General features: G+C 39.8%; 1 pseudogene; it reads right to left on the reverse strand.

The window, feature by feature from the left end:
- Nucleotides 1–1,597: 1,597 nt before the first annotated feature.
- On the reverse strand, nucleotides 1,598–12,383 carry LOC142070704 (uncharacterized; annotated as a pseudogene).
- Between the last annotated feature and the right edge of the window lie 1,237 nt (nucleotides 12,384–13,620).

Genomic DNA, 13,620 nt, shown 5'->3' on the forward strand with positions numbered 1-13,620 from the left:
TGGAGGGGAGGGATAGGATACAGAAGGACCGAGACAAATTGGAGGATTGGGCCAAAAGAAATCTGATGAGGTTCAATAAGGATAAGTGCAGGGTCCTGCACTTAGGACGGAAGAACCCAATGCACCGCTACAGACTTGGGACCGAATGGCTAGGCAGCAGTTCTGCGGAAAAGGACCTAGGGGTGACAGTGGACGAGAAGCTGGATATGAGTCAGCAGTGTGCCCTTGTTGCCAAGAAGGCCAATGGCATTTTGGGATGTATAAGTAGGGGCATAGCGAGCAGATCGAGGGACGTGATCGTTCCCCTCTATTCGACATTGGTGAGGCCTCATCTGGAGTACTGTGTCCAGTTTTGGGCCCCACACTACAAGAAGGATGTGGATAAATTGGAGAGAGTCCAGCGAAGGGCAACAAAAATGATTAGGGGTCTGGAACACATGACTTATGAGGAGAGGCTGAGGGAGCTGGGATTGTTTAGCCTGCAGAAGAGAAGAATGAGGGGGGATTTGATAGCTGCTTTCAACTACCTGAAAGGGGGTTCCAAAGAGGATGGCTCTAGACTGTTCTCAATGGTAGCAGATGACAGAACGAGGAGTAATGGTCTCAAGCTGCAGTGGGGGAGGTTTAGATTGGATATTAGGAAAAACTTTTTCACTAAGAGGGTGGTGAAACACTGGAATGCGTTACCTAGGGAGGTGGTAGAATCTCCTTCCTTAGAGGTTTTTAAGGTCAGGCTTGACAAAGCCCTGGCTGGGATGATTTAACTGGGAATTGGTCCTGCTTCGAGCAGGGGGTTGGACTAGATGACCTTCTGGGGTCCCTTCCAACCCTGATATTCTATGATTCTATGATTGGTTTAGGCCCCCCGAGACACACAGGCAGGATGTTTTGCCAACAGTATATAATCTTTGTGTAACCTGTAATCGGGGTCCCGTTCTGCATAACAGAGCTGTACCACGCTCGAGCGTAATAAACCTACAAACTTTAAGACACTCTGCAGTCTGTCTTTATTTGTTTGCCTCAGCCTAGAAACGAACTGTACGTGTCCTAACTGGAATAATTCGTAACAAACTAGATGGAATGATCAGGAAAGGAACAGTGAAAAAGAGGTGGTAGGAGGCAGACTGCAGAATGCTAATTTCTCTGCTAGAGGGAGAATCTCTTTTTATGTCTGATAGGTACTAAATCCCAGGGGCCTGAATATTAAACACTGCCCAGAAGAAAGAAAAGGCTCAGTGGGGCTCTGCTGAGTCCAAGGGAAGCATGGACAGGGACGTCCTTAGGATTTATGGTGCCCTAGGCGGGATTATTAATCTGGTGCCCCTATGCCTGACTTGCTCTTAGCAACACAAATATAAGCTTACAGTATTGGAAAACTTGCCACATGCACTTTATTAAAAACAGTTTAACTTAATTAAGCACCCTGTAATGCTGGTGGACTAGCACTAAGGAAGTAGTGCAACAGAAAAAAATCTGATTTATTGACAGAATGATGCAAATAATATAATTTTTTTAATTTGTCAACATTTTATTGGAAATTTCTACGAAGAGGTATTGAAACAAGGATTTGTTTTTAATTAAAAGTGATCTTTCTGGTTTTTTTGGCTGCAAAATCAGTAATAATGTCATCGTATGACAGAGACAAAGTGATGTCTTGTTCGATTGCAAGAATAGCAAGACCAGTCAATCATTCCTGACTCATTGTAGAATGGAGATAGTTTTTAATGAGCTTTAGTTTTGAGAAACTCCTTTCTCCTGATGCTACTGTTACAGAAATTGACAGTAGAATACGAGTGGCAATGTATACATTAGGATATATGTCAACAAGTTTGCTGATATGAATAAACTGTATAATGTCCGTCACCGATTTTGCATGTGGCAACATTGATGACAATGTACTCAATTCTTCACACAGTTCAAGTCCATTTAAATCAAAACTATCACCGTGCTTTAGGAGGCTCTCTAGGTTCTTGCACTTTGTCATTTGCTGCTCTTGTTTTCCTATTTCGTTGACTTTAGTTATGTCATACAAAAATCCAAACCGTTCATGGTATGCTCGTAAGGTATTAAACCTTTCATCAATGGCAGATATTGCTTTATCCATCACAATATTAAAAAACTCAACCTCAAATTTCTTTTCTGGATTGTCTGTGGGCTCATCTGTTCGTATTCCTCTTGCCGTCTTTTCCTTGAAACTCGTGTCACACTTGGACATGGAAATTTTGGTTCTATACCGAGTGCCTGTGCAAGCTCTCTTGCTGTAACCTGTGCTTCTTTGAATCCATTTTTTCTGTATTTCACTAAAAAGTCTTGTGTGTTGTTTAGTAAGGTAAATGTTAAATCAAGCTGCATCATTGGACTCTGCATTATTTTGCTTACACTTGGATTTTAACAAGAATGTCATACCAGATTACAACAGATGTTAGAAACTTGATGCTGGATATTTCAGAGGCCAATGACTGTGCTTCACTTTTAGCTTTTGGATCTCTGGCTTCTTCCAAAATAGCAACCAGTGCTCTGTAAACTTCCTCAGATTGATATCTCAACGTTTTTGCACTTTCTACCCAGCGTGTCTCAGATAGAGGCTTAACGGTAATACCATTGACATGTGCTTTGAATATTTGCCATCGTTGAGTGGAAGCTGAAAAGAGCTAAATGCGTTGCAGCAAACCAAAAAAAGAAATAGCTTCTACAGAAGACTTGGCCATATCACACAAAAACAAATTAAGGCTGTGGCATGCACATGGAACAAAAAAGGCTCATGGATTTTCTGCCAGCAATCTAGCTTGCACGCCAGAAATGCATCCTCTCATATTGGCACCATTATCATAGCCTTGTCCTCTAATGTTCATTTTGGACAATCCCATTCGTTTTAGTTCATCAAGGAGAGCTTGAAGAAGTCCAAAACCTGTAGTGTCCTCTAGGTCTAAAAATGTGATAAATGATTCCTTAACTGTAATCTGTGCTGAATCACTAATGCGACAAATTTCACTACTAACGACATTTGTTCTTGATGACTTATGTCCGGAATGCAATCTAGAATTACGGCAAAATATTTTGCCAAAGTAACCAATGAAACAATTTTGTCTCTCACTTTATCACTCATTAGCATGATCAGTTCATTTTGAATTCTTGGTCACTCATCACTGTGTCAAATTTTCCCAGCAGTTGTACAAGGCCCAAAAAATTGCCATTTTGGGGCTGGAATAATTTCTCAATGCTTCCTCTAAAAGCAAGATTGTTTGTTGATAGATATTCAACAATAGATAATAGACGTTCAAGAACACGATGCCAATGCTGCTTCTCTGACTCCAGCAATCTTTGATTTTGGGCATCACGAGTTGTCTGATTTTTTAACCTTATACTCAGCTCACACCATTTGTGTATACTTTCAATGTGGTGTTGTGCCTTTTCATGTTGCAGTAATATGTGACTAAGATTTTTCCAATCATTAATACCCATGGTTGCTATATTAAAATTGCAACTATTGAAAAGCTTGCATGGAAAACAAAATACAGCATCCTTGAATTTAGAGTACACAAGCCACCGTCTGTTAACAATTTCACCATTAGAAAGTCTTTTGTAGTAATTGTTTTCTGTGAATTTCCTATCTCTAATGTCTTTAGAATATTCAAGACCTTTTATTCTCCCACGGCCTCTCTCAAGTATAATGGAATGGAATGCGTTGTTTAAAGATTGCGGCCATGTGCCAATGTCATCTATATCCCGTGCTAGTACAGTTTCAACTGTTGTAATTTCTTGTTTTGTGTCTGTATCTGTTTAAATCATTGTTCTGTGTGTTGTTGCGTTTCTTGAGCTTCGTCTGCATAAATATTTTCTTCGGCAGTTACTTGATGATCTTGATCAACTTTGTTGTTTTCATGACATACAAACTTAAGTAGAGAACCCTTCTGTGCTTGTACAGCTAATCCTATTTCATCTTTCCATTTCCCTTTTTGTGACCTGGAAAGTTGTTTTCGATATGACATAACTTATAAGGATGTTTTTTTTAAAGAAATAGCTGTTTAAATGATCAGATTATCAGAAATATTATTTAAAATAACTAATATAGGATAGTTGTGAGTCTGTGACCTTGAGCTAGTGTGAAGACACCTCACAAGGCGCTCCGCCCTGACTGAGACACAGTAGAGTTGGAAACCCAAGTCATTTTTACAAAGCCACTTTTTAGTTTTAAATGTATAGTGGGCATCAGTCTTAATGTTAGTTACAACTCTCTATCAACCTTACACCGTAAATAGGTCAATGGCATTATCCAGTTTAATAAGCTGGGTTTCCAAAGTGGCAAAATATTACCGTAGTTTTACTTCCAGGTAAAGCACAAAGTGACCAAAATGAAGTCAGCACAGAATCATCTCCTCTTGATTAAGGCAGCACAGAAATGTGACAGGAGTCCTATTGTGCCTTATTTTTGTTTGGAAAGACATTAGCAATAGCAGCACATTTTGGGCACAGCCAGAAATACATGACAAATCACTGCCTCTAAAGTTCCATCAAAAACTGACATTTTCACAGCTCCAGCATGATCTGCTGCACAGATTCTTCACAAGGAAGCATCCCTGGCCTTTTTAACTCATATTAACCATGTATTTACTTTATGAAAGTTGGACAAAACATTGTGAAAACGTAAGACACTGGCGGCCCAACCTCTGGGCTGGCAGAAGCTACACTGACTCACTGGGGAAAAAAGCAAGAGACTCTGCGTACACCATATGGTCACTCTATACACTAGTAAGGAGCTGAGCATATTACAGTTGTTGAAGGGCTCTATTTAGCAGTAACAGGGCTATAGGAAAGCCAGTCAACATTTTTTGTTTCTCTGATGAAAACTGGCCCACTCCATGCCCCAAACCAAACTTGTCACTAATAATTGTCAACAACTTAATTTTCTGTTTTCGGATAAGATATTGATTTATATATTTTTTAAATATTGAAATTGGATTCAGGATTGTTAGCAAGCATTTTTGGCAAAAAAAAAAAAATTAAATGACTATCTAAATGGCAACACAGTACTGCTTTCATGCTTAGCTCACTCACGTCCCAGCCTGCTGGTCCAACAGCTGCAGTAGAGGAGGAGATAGGTGGAAAACTGCAGTACCCCTAAATCCACCTCTTGGGGGGCAGAATAGCAAGAGCAGCAGCAAAGCCTCAGGTCCAATCACACACCGATGGGCACCACCAGCAGCCCAACAGACCATGGTGAAGTTAGCGCAGCATCTGATCTCAGGGACGGGGCACCCCGGAGCCACAGCAGCTCGTCCTGCCCTGCGCAGCTCCCCCCGGATGAGATGGATTGCTGCCAGCCCAGGGGAGAGACGCGCTCCCCAGCTTGGGTGACCAGATGTCCTGATTTTATAGGGCCAGTCCCGATATTTGGGGATTTGTCTTATAGAGACACCAATTACCCCCGCCTAGCGTGACCAGACTGCAAGTGTGAAAAATCAGGACAGAGGGAGGGGGGTAATAGGAGCCTATATAAGAAAAAGACCCAAAAATTGGGACTGTTCCGATAAAAGTGGGACATCTGGTGACCCTACACCAACCCCCATACTGGTTTTTCACACATGCTATCTGGCCCAGCCAGCTGCCTGTGACTTTTCCAATCCTGGCTGGCTGCCGAGGAAGTGAGTTACTGTCACTTTCATTCCTCAGCACGCACCCACTCAGCCCCCCCCTTCCCCTCACCCAACCCAGCCCTGCCGGAGGGGAGGAGGGAAGGGGGGGATGCTCCGTGGGGGGGGGGAGAAGAATGGACGTTTTTTGGGGGGGGGCAACAAAGGATACTGCAGGCGCCGAGCCTGCCCCACCTCACTCCAGGGGAGAGAGTCACACTCACAGGTGAGTTCCTCCTTTCGCCACCCTTAACCCCTCCCCTTCCCAGAGACCCCAGCAGCCAATCCCCTCCCTCAGACTGCTGCATACGGCTCTCTCTAGGACCCAGCATCCCTGCTCTTACATGCTCCACTGCTTCCTGTCTGTCTGGACTTCCAGCAGAGTGGTGCCCTAGGCAGCTGCCTATTCTGCCTATGGCTAAGGACGGCCCTGAGCTTGGACCACAGGATGTTCATTCAGTTTAGTTCCAGTCCAGCAAAGCACCAAAGCAGGCGCTGAACTTTAAACATTTGAGTAATTCCACTGAAACCAACAGGATTACTCATGTGTCAACCATGAAGCACATCCTCCAGTGCTTTGCTGAATTGAGACATTGAGTGGAAAGCCTGGCCAGATTTCCCTGGGGTAAAGCATGGATAGTAGCTTACTTATTTTCTTTAGCACATACAAAATGTCTGCAAGCTCAATGAATGCAGAGACTCTCTAGGTCTCCCTGGGGAAATGGGACCATCTAGGAATGGACTACAGGAAGGAAGGTATTTTGTCCTCTAGAATTGCCTCCGAAGAGATTTTGGGCATTAAACTTATCTGACATTTTGGAACATTGTTTTGATGAAAGATTGTGGGGGATTTTCTCCTTACTTTATCCTATATCCTATATATATATATGCCATGGCCTCTCAGGTCCCCAGTGATATGAGTGCCGTGGCCTCTTGGGACACCTTCACATAACCTCACAGGCACTCACGTGCACAAGAACAAAAGTCTTAATTCAGAATGAGGCTGTGACATTGGTGCTTTAAAGTTACCTAATATTTTGAGCAGCTAGTATTTTTGTGGGTTAGAGGCTCATAGTCCATGGCATAACTGGGAATTTTCTCTAATTATCATAATCTTGATGTGACATTCTCTAAGGAAATCATGCTTAAGACATAAACAGTGGTTTTCATCCAAGAACACATTACATGCAAGGAGTTGAAAACTTTGATGAACAACTCAGTATACCCATTTTTTCACCCATTCCTTAACTTTAATATACCTCACAAGTGACTGTATTCCTTCCTGTTAGATTTAGCCCTCCCAAAGGGGGCTAAAGCAGAGAAAGAGTTATTTGTATATATAAAAAATACAAGATGAACTTGAATACAAACAAAATCTTCCAGGAATGTTTCAAAATAGTGCATAACATACTACCACTGACTCTGGAAAGGTCTCTGGTGCTCAAGAAAAGTCAGATTATTATTAAATGTCTTCCTGCCTTCAAGTTTTGTGCTATGATATTAATAGCAAGACAATCTGGCAGGTAAGTATTTTTAATTTTATTTTATTCAAGAAGTATTTCTTTACAACTAACTTTTTATTGTTGTCTTTTGGGCTATTACTTAAAAAAATGGATCAATGTTACTTTCAATTATTTTCAATATTTAACATTGTCAGAAATTATGAGATGAGTTTGATATAGAAAATGTTATAAATTCTGGTTGCTTGAATGCATAGGAGGTTAGATCTTGAAGAAATACCTTTTGTTGGCTGTGGCAGTTTTGTTATTTGTTTTTGTTTTGGTTGGTTGGTTTTGGGTTTTTTTTGTTCCAATATATTACCAATAAAATGTGTTCTACGTAAACCTCTCTCAGTAAGAATCTTTCTTTGGTGTACTTCTGCTTTCAGGTTGTATCCATGAAAACAAACAGAACAATACATAGTGCCAAAACATTAAACAGAATTTGACTGATTGGGCCAAAGTCTGCTTTATTTAACCAGTTTCAATATGCAGTAACTCCACTGAAATCCATTGACTTATTTCATCTCCATAGTCATGGAGCAATATTATTTGATTCACTGGACTTCATGCTCTTCTCAGATCAATGTAAAAAAAGAGTAACTTTACTGAAGATATATCATGTTCAGAATAATTCCAATTATTTCCTAACCCTTAAATGCTAGAAACCAAAAAAAAAAAGAAAAAAAAAGCTACATAACAAAGAAAATAAAACCAAACAGATAACAAACCCACTTCCCATGATGACTTTTTAGTATTAGTCAGACATTTAGGAGAGTGTTTATTTCCAGCTTACTTTCTAAAATAATCTTTTTACTATTTAGAAAACACTACAGAATTTGCAAAATGACAGTTCAAAAAGATAAATATAAATTTTCAGTACTTATTCTATTTATCTACTCTTACCTCTGTGGGACAATAGGGCTTTATTGACCTCTATAATGTCTAAACAGACATTAATGAATTGAGTGTTTTGAAGTGGATCATATAATTTATCACTTTAACAAGAAAGCTTAATGGGGCTTGAAATTGGCAAAATCTAAGTTGCAAATTGTACCCGAGTTATAAAGAGGACCTGATCTACTAATAATGCAGATCAGAGTTCTAAGTTTTCTGTCACAGCAAAGTCATCAACCAATCAGAGAGTACATATTTATCTTGTTTTTTTTATAAACCATTTCTATAAATGATAGCACAACAATCAAGGATATTAGTAAAATCATTGTCAATCTTTCCTTTGGGATACTACTGGCTCATTTATCTTTTATCCTATTTTTAATGCTATCCAGACCATAATTTCTTTTCTTTCATCCTCTTGTTCATATCGTAACCTAGTATTATTTCCAAAATAAAAAAAAAACTGTTATATCTATTTAAAAAAAAAACAAAAACGGTTTCTATATATGCTTATAACAGCAGAAACATATAGGGTGAAATGGGTTAAAGGGCTATAGTTGAGATTGAGTTCCAAATTTCATTCTCATCCTTCCTTTTTACTTTTGATCATAAGTTTGTCAAACTAATTCCTCAGGGCACAAATTTTCATTCCTACATTTCAGAATGAAGGTGAACTATTTTTGGAAAGTCAGAAGGCTGCCTAGGGGTTTCATAGGTAGGCACTGAAAAAATATTGTTCCCAATATGCTCTGATTGGAAATTTTCAGCACAGATAACAAAAATGGCATTTGAAGATGGAAATATATAACTTGGTTTGTTTTGTAGATCTCAATGAGACCCAAAGAATAAGCCAAAACTAAGAAAATCATGAAATGTTTACCATTTTGAGTGTATAAAATGGAATATTTCAAATCTGAATAGTGCTATCTCAATAGAAAAGCTAGACGCCCTTTGGATGTTGGGGGTGTTAAATCACTTCAAGTTAGAAGCAATCTAGGGGTGTCATCCTGCATCATGCTGAAAGCCTGCTAATAGATGGGAATTAAGTGTTCCCAGTTACCTCTTAGATGCTGAACACTTTATTGCATTCAACCTTTATGCTCAGACATGACTTTAAAATAAAAATATAGGTCCAGATTTCTAGTCCAAGATAGGCATCTAAATGTGAAGTTGTGCACTTAATGGAGCTGATATTATTATGTGTTCATGGCGTTTTCAGAGGTGACTCTTCTGAGTACAAGGTGACTGTACACTTTGCTGAGTGGGTGCTCATTTTGTGGGCATTATTGTTGTGGCCATGGTGATAGTCATCCTGAAGGGGTTAAACTGTAGGGGACAGGAAAGAGCATAAAATAAGTTAAATACAGAAAAGTTAGGCCATCCCAGGGTAGGGGTTAGGTGTTTGGTTGTTTTTATTTTTCAAAAGGTTTTTTTTTTGCATGTTTTATATGAATATTAGAGGTGAAAGAATATTACTGTATTTCCCTTTGGGTCAGAGTTAAGGTTGTGATACAATATTATTCAATTTATTTGATCAGAATAATCTGTTTGTGTAGACAATGTAACATTTCTGATCTTCTGATTTATTGATTTTCTTGGTTTTAAGTGCTTGGGGTTTGTAAATGCTGTCAGATGATACATTGCTCTCACTCAGCATCCTTATAACGGAGTTTTGAAACAAAGTTTTTGGTTTTGGAATATTTTAAAGCAATCAGTAGCATATGCAGCATACATGAGGATACAAGTGGAAAAAAACACACATAACAACCATGCCAGTTAGCACCCCATGTAATATTGTGCACTGGAGTAATAAAAAACTCTACATATTTGAAAAGGTGCTGATTTATGGTTCCCAAAGAAAATATGACTTGGATTTCCTTGACTTTCTTTGCATTTAATATCTCAATCATACTGGCGTAGATCAAATGTAGTAGTTTGCTTAATAAGGAAGTAGCATGAGGTAAAACTGTATTTTTGTGAGGAACAATATAATAGGGCAATATTCTTCTCTTGATTTAAATAACCCTGGGAAGATTAATCCATTCTAAAGCCACTTAGTCCCTCCTGTAATCCTGTCACCTATACTTAATTATCATTCACCTTTACTTTATTGCACACTGTACCTTATAAAATCGGGCTGTCCCAATCATTCACATTTTATCTAGAAATGACAGCACAGCTGATAGACAAGGTATATGTATCATGTAACTGTACCTTGATCACTGCTTTCAGGCATTGTTGTTGTTTTTTTTTTAGATTTAATAATTAGATACATAATGCATCTCTGCCTAGCAATTTATGAATAGTGAACTATTATACATTATACGTCTACATTATTATTACAATTATAAATGTAATAATCTGTTTGAGTGGAGAAGTGACTTATCGTTGGAAATCTTGGGCTAGTGCAACTCTTAATGTAGTCAAAATATTTCTACAGTATCTGTTTGATAGCTGCTTTCAACTACCTGAAAGGGGGTTCCAAAGAGGATGGCTCTAGACTGTTCTCAATGGTAGCAGATGACAGAACGAGGAGTAATGGTCTCAAGCTGCAGTGGGGGAGGTTTAGATTGGATATTAGGAAAAACTTTTTCACTAAGAGGGTGGTGAAACACTGGAATGCGTTACCTAGGGAGGTGGTAGAATCTCCTTCCTTAGAGGTTTTTAAGGTCAGGCTTGACAAAGCCCTGGCTGGGATGATTTAACTGGGAATTGGTCCTGCTTCGAGCAGGGGGTTGGACTAGATGACCTTCTGGGGTCCCTTCCAACCCTTATATTCTATGATTCTATGATTCTATGTATCTTAGTATTTCATCGAACAAATAGATGGCCCTAATGTTTTAATTCATACAGAGTTTCATAGTGATATCATATAAATTTCCGCAATTGTCTGTTTAAAATGGCAATATGTATGGGGTATTGTGTTGGGGGTGTCCTCCCACACTAGCCCTGGAAGAGCTGAATTGGGCCAGGTGGACTCAATTAATGAATCAGGCTGCAAACAGAGGAACATTAGGCAGGAGCCAACTAATTAGAGAGAGGCTCATTTTTTTAGCAGCATATAGGAAAGCCACGTAGAGGGCTACAGATGGGGTGGCTGGGAAAGGCTTCAGGAAGGCAGACAGCAGTCACTCCCTGGAAAGAGGGAGGAAAGTTCTTGGAGCTGGTACACCCAGAGAGAGAAGGGGAACCAGAGTGGCAGGGAGCAGTCCCGAGAAGGAGTAGTGAGGGCAGAGAGAGGAAACCCAGAACTGCTGAGTTGAGGGTCCCTGGACTGGAACCCGGAGAAGAGGGTAGGCCCAGATTGTCACCGAGGGTATGGCATAGAACTGAGGCAGTAGGAAGGGGGAAATGCTGGATGATCTGCAGGGCTAAGTCACAAGGAGATGCTGAGGGTGCTGGAGTGGGAGAGGAGCTTCCGACCACAGGGAGAGAGAGAGTGATGGCATACAAACCGCAGATGGGGGCATTGGCCTCAAGAGCTAATCCCCTGAGCAACCAGGAGGAGTTGCCAGACCAGTGATGAGTGGATGCACCCTGTGACAGGTATTATTATGTTTAATTAAAACAATTTAGGAGACTAAGTTCAGTAAACTAACTTCTTACAACATCTGTAAGTACTGTCCAAGAAAGTATTCACCAATTACTAAAAACAGGTATATGGATGCAGAGAAAAACATGAATTGGCACAGATAATCACATTTACAAATGAAGTTCATTTACCACCATTATATTACATATGAATTTTGGAAGAATTATTATGAGGGAAAATAAGCTTAACATTCAGAATCTAGTAGAAGTCTGCAATTTTTTGAGTGTAGAGCAGCTCACGGAAAATGTAGTTCACCTCTACTGTCTGATAGATAATTTATAATCAAAACCAAGGTGCTTGAGTCATTGACCCGTGAGTCAATTTTCAGACTTCAAAACAAGCAAAACTGAATGAAATAGCATTTTTTCACTCACCAGGCAATCTCATCTGTTCTGATGGTATCAGTTATACTTTTGAGCTGACGACTCTGAGATCTATTTTCTCACCTGGAATCTCTCAATCGACAATGTATCCTCAAGGATGCCTGCTGCTTCTCAAAGGAACAGGTTAAAAAAAAACAACCTGAACTTTGCATCCTTCCCCAACTCTGACAACTCTACTGTCTCTACTAGTTTCCACTCTTGCTCACATCACTAAGGTCATTTCTGATTTATTCCTTCATTCTCTCTCACCCAAGTTCTCACAATATCTTTTCACTTCTTCCTCCACTACATCTTCAAAATGTACTGCTTTTTTCTCCATCTCCACAACTAAAATTCTTGTCCAAGCCTTCCTCATCTCCTTGATTGGACCACTGCAGTACATTTCTCCCAAGCATTCCTTATCATAAGACAGGAAGGGTTGTCAAAGCAAATTGAGCTCAGCACCCCCTTCCAGGAATGCAGGAAAAAGGAAGTAAGTCAATAATAGCATTGACTGCTGTAAGATTCCGATACCATCACCCAACCATACTCACCACCATGTATAACATGTGTATGAATTGTTTTATTTGTATCTAAATTAGACTGTAAACTCCTTATGGCAGGGACCGTGTGTCATAAATATAAAGGGAAGGGTAAACCCCTTTAAAATCCCTCCTGGCCAGAGGAAAAACTCCTCTCACCTGTAAAGGGTTAAGAAGCTAAAGGTAACCTCGCTGGCACCTGACCAAAATGACCAGTGAGGAGACAAGATACTTTCAAAAGCTGGGAGGAGGGAGAGAAACAAAGGGTCTGTGTCTGTCTATATGCTGCTTTTGCCGGGGAGAGAACACGAATGGAGTCTTAGAACTTTAGTAAGTAAGTAATCTAGCTAGGTATGTGTTAGATTATGATTTCTTTAAGTGGCTGAGAAAAGAATTGTACTGAATAGAATGACTATTCCTGTCTGTTTCAGAGTAACAGCCGTGTTAGTCTGTATTCGCAAAAAGAAAAGGAGTACTTGTGGCACCTTAGAGACTAACCAATTTATTTGAGCATGAGCTTTCGTGAGCTACAGCTCACTTCATCAGATGTATACCATGGAAACTGCAGCAGACTTTATATACACACAGAGAATATGAAACAATACCTCCTCCCACCCCACTGTCCTGCTGGTAATAGCTTATCTAAAGTGATCATCAGGTGGGCCATTTCCAGCACAAATCCAGGTTTTCTGTGTGTCTTTTTTGTAACTTAAGGTTTTGCCTAGAGGGATTCTCTATGTTTTGAATCTAATTACCCTGTAAGGTATCTACCATCCTGATTTTACAGAGGGGATTTCTTTACTTCTATTAAAAGTCTTCTTGTAAGAAAACTGAATGCTTTTTCATTGTTCTCAGATCCAAGGGTTTGGGTCTGTGGTCACCTATGCAAATTGGTGAGGATTTTTACCAAACCTTTCCCAGGAAGTGGGATGCAAGGGTTGTGAGGATTTTGGGGGAAAAGACGTGTCCAAACTAAGTTTCCCAGTAAACCCAGTTAGAGTTTGGTGGTGGCAGTGGATATTCCAAGGACAAAGGATAAAATTAATTTGTACCTTGGGGAAGTTTTAACCTAAGCTGGTAAAAGTAAGCTTAGGAGGT

This window comes from Caretta caretta, chromosome 2 (genome assembly GCF_965140235.1).
Source record: "Caretta caretta isolate rCarCar2 chromosome 2, rCarCar1.hap1, whole genome shotgun sequence".
Classification (NCBI taxonomy): Eukaryota; Metazoa; Chordata; order Testudines; family Cheloniidae; genus Caretta; species Caretta caretta.